The sequence below is a fragment of the Sinocyclocheilus rhinocerous genome, unplaced genomic scaffold, assembly GCF_001515625.1.
Source record: "Sinocyclocheilus rhinocerous isolate Xijiao unplaced genomic scaffold, SAMN03320098_v1.1 scaffold1884, whole genome shotgun sequence".
NCBI lineage: Eukaryota > Metazoa > Chordata > Actinopteri > Cypriniformes > Cyprinidae > Sinocyclocheilus > Sinocyclocheilus rhinocerous.
Genome location: NW_015639513.1, coordinates 139,447 through 143,223, shown reverse-complemented (window position 1 = coordinate 143,223; position 3,777 = coordinate 139,447). Strand labels below are relative to the sequence as shown.

Genomic DNA, 3,777 nt, shown 5'->3' with positions numbered 1-3,777 from the left:
TGAGTAATTTATGGGCTAATTTTCATTTTTGGGTGAACTAACCCTTTAAAAATGTTTGTTAAGACCCAATATCTAAAAGGGCATTAAGATATCTTTTAATACTTTTTGAGTTACAGGCCTGCAAACTTTGGAGAAAAAACTTGAAATGTGCTCTTTTCCCATTTTTGAAAGGTCACCATTGCCACAAAATGCAACAAAGATTGCTAAAGTAATTTTTACCCCCCTGTAATTTGGCTCTGAATCTCAGGTGAAAATTGCCATTTTGACCCCCTCTACAAAATAGTGGATTACTCAGTAAATATTCATCCATAACATTTAATATTTTGGCTGCCATCACTATACATGTTTAACTTTCTCCAAAAAGAAATATTAGCAAAATCAAAAATTTGAACCTTGGACCTCTGGTTGACACAGAATGACCCCTCAATTAAGATCTCAGAATATCTAGTTTAGTGTTTCGTGTTTCCATGAGATGTGTTGAAAAACACTTATTCGTTCAGAAACAGTGCAGATCTAAAGATCACAGTCCTCTCCCGTGCTTCAGGTCAGAGCAGAGCCGTTTTCTGATCTGCTGTTCTTTCGCTCTTTACCGGCTGTAGGTGGCAGCGATCCCAGAAGCCCCAGCGCCACTGTGACGGCGGGCTCGTCTCACGAATCGGGAAGCGGCGAGAAGGAGGCGATGACAGCGGAGGAGCTGCGCAGGAGGAGACAGGCTTACTTCGACAGGTGAGCGCTAAGTAATCGACTGCAAATTACTAATTAATTCTTTAAACTTGTAATTTGATTACATTACTGATTATTGCATTTAACTACTATTTACTTTACTTTCAAGTTTACATTTTTTAAACCTAAAAAATACACTACGAAGTGAAACTCATAGTTCTTTCAGTAATTTAATATTGACTGAAAAATTACTTAAGTATCAAAACAGCAACTTGAACGATCACTTGCATTTTTTGATTTCCTGATAACGCGAAAAGAACATAAACATATGTTTTGTAATTTTTGATTGTACATAAGAGCAATACATCATTTGAAACTGTAAAAGTTATTTTATTTGTATACACTCGCAATACCAACAAAATATTGTGCTTTTGTAAAATAAAGAAAACAAATAGGATGTGCTTTCTGCATTCTCAGTCTCCGCGAATATCTTTCTGAAATGCGTCTCTAAAATGAACCAAAACTCAGCGAATACTTGACACACAGATATGAGAAATATATCTTAAGAAAGCTTGAAGTGTCTGTTTTTAAATGAAGTAATCTTGAAAACAAATATTCTCTGATGAAGTAATTCATTTAAAACCAATGTGAGGTACAGTCTTTCCTGTCTGAGCTCTCCTATAATGTGGTCACATTATGCTCTATAAGATAATCATCCACACGAAGCCAGGCTTGAGACGCGCCAACATATAAACTCCCACATCACCCCTGTAAACAAAGCGTTAAGATTCATCAAGTTCAACTAGGCTGCTTTTCGTTTTTGGAACAAGACGCGCTGTGAGGAATAAGCCTTGAATTTACCTCAGAAGAAGAATGCGATGTGACGCGGCTTAATCCAGTGGAGGATATCATTCTGATGAGTCATTTATTTTTACTTATATCAGTGTTATTGTGACATGAAGTACACATTCTTGAGGTGAACTTTTCCCAAACTATAATGCCATACTAAAAGATGTGAAATTGAGTGCAACATTTTGAAATATGATAGGAAACCTTTCATTGCATCTAAATGTTGTAGGACTTGTCTGCATGTTTAGCTCGCATTCTCATACTGACGCACAAAACATGATATTTACTTCATATTTTTTAACACTGCATTTGTAACTTAAGTAACATAAATCTATTCACATTAGGAACTGTAATCAAATTGCATAAATTTAAAGTGTAATGCATTACATTACTACGTAATCAGGAAAAGTAATTAGAATACAGTAACGCTCTGGCGCAGAGTAATGATGACGGTCTGATCTCCTCACAGGCAGCAAGCTCAGTCCTCCGCTCACCACAGCAGCTCCGCCGGTAAGAGATTCTGTCTGTCATCATCATCTTACTGATTACAGACGTCTGCTTTATGAATCTGTCTGGGATCTGCGCTGCTCAGCAGATCATGTTGTTTTGCAGACGGAGGGAAGGACAGCGGGACCAAACCCAACCAGTGACGGTCCATCAGCGCCGGTGACAAACGCCCTGAATGCCCTCGACCCGAGCTCTCTCTGGGAATGATGGGACTCACATCTCCTCTCAGAACTGGCCCGGGACCGATCAGGTCCTGCTGTGTAATAAAGGGACATTCGTTTAGCTTCGCTTCTCCTCTTTGAGTTGAACGAAGTGAAAGGGAAGCGTTTCCCGGATCATTCCTCTTCCTCAGACGGACACACGAGCGAGACGAGACCGCGGCGTGAGGAGGGAGCTGTCAGCGCTGGGATCACTCCTGCAATCTGGGACCATTGGGCTTTACTGGGGTTACTGGATCTCTCTGCTCTTCTCCTCTGTGGACTGTAGTGAAGACCTTCTGCTGGTCACCGGTGAGCGGCGGGTGACGTGCCCTAGGTAGACGGCACAGTGAGGGCAGATGCTGATGTGGAGATCAGTCTTCATACAGATTCAGACCTTCACTTGTTTTAGTCGTTCATCAGTCATCCCTCATTTGTTGGCAGGCAGCAGCTCTTTTGGATCTAGGTTGTGATTTCTCATGGTTTTCACATTCTTTTCTATGATTTCATGCGTTTGGTGGCACAGCAGCGTTTCTGAACTCGTTTCACATTCAGCAATAGTTTTTAAGTGATTGGTTATTCTTGAACTCCTATATAGACTTATTGTTTCTTAAATAAAAACCTTTCTTTTCCCCCTGAGTGGATGTTGTTTGTTTCTTCTCTCTGGAATATTTTGATTCTGTGAGTCTCTTGAAGATGTCAGATGTTCCTTCAGCATTTAGCGCTGGAGTTTCATTCATGATGGAAAGAAGAGCGAGTCTATCTGAATGCCGTCATTCAGCTGCAGCAGTGTACAAGTAAACAAGATGGAGAGATGTACTGTGTCAAAATGATACTCCCAGAAACCAGTCAAAACTGTGAAACATTCCCACATTAAAATCATATCCAATTGAAAGAATCAGAAAGAGCTTTATTGCCAGGTATGTTTACACATACGAGGAATTTGTTTTAGTGACAGAAGCTTCCACAGTGCAACAGAATGACAGTGACAAGACGAGACTGATAATAAAAACAATAAACACAGGATAAGTAAATAGGAAATAACAATATACAAAAATTTTTTTTTAAGAAAAACAAATACACAATGTACAAAGTCAAACATTCTCTTTTCTCTGTGATTTCTCCTGACTATAACAGAATAATTTTTGGCCGAACAATCCTATTAATTTGATGACCTGCAGATATGTAGATATGAATATCTGTTAAAGTCTGAATGAAATTACAGCAAGTTTCCTACAATCATTCTTAAAGGAATAGTTCACCAAAAAAAATGAACTAGTTTGCTGAAAATGCTCAGCAATGGATGCTCTGCAGTGAATGGGTGCCGTCAGAATGAGAGACCAAACAGCTGATAAAAACATCACAATAATCCACAAGTAATCCACACCACTCCAGTCCATCAGTTAACATCTGGAGAAGACAAAAGCTGAAACTAATCCAGCATTAAGACGCTTTTAAATTCAAACCTGATCCATTGGTGAGCAAGTGATGGAGTGATACATTTCTCCAAATCTGTTCCCACGAAGAAACAAACTCATCTACATCTTGAATGGCCTGAGGA

General features: G+C 39.4%; 1 long non-coding RNA gene across 1 annotated transcript; it reads left to right on the top strand.

Moving 5' to 3' along the window:
- The first annotated feature begins 367 nt into the window (after positions 1-367).
- On the top strand, positions 368-2,849 carry LOC107751306 (uncharacterized). Its single transcript, XR_001641227.1, has 3 exons — positions 368-726; positions 1,982-2,022; positions 2,105-2,849. It is a non-coding gene; the product is annotated as an uncharacterized LOC107751306 (long non-coding RNA).
- Positions 2,850-3,777: the final 928 nt, after the last annotated feature.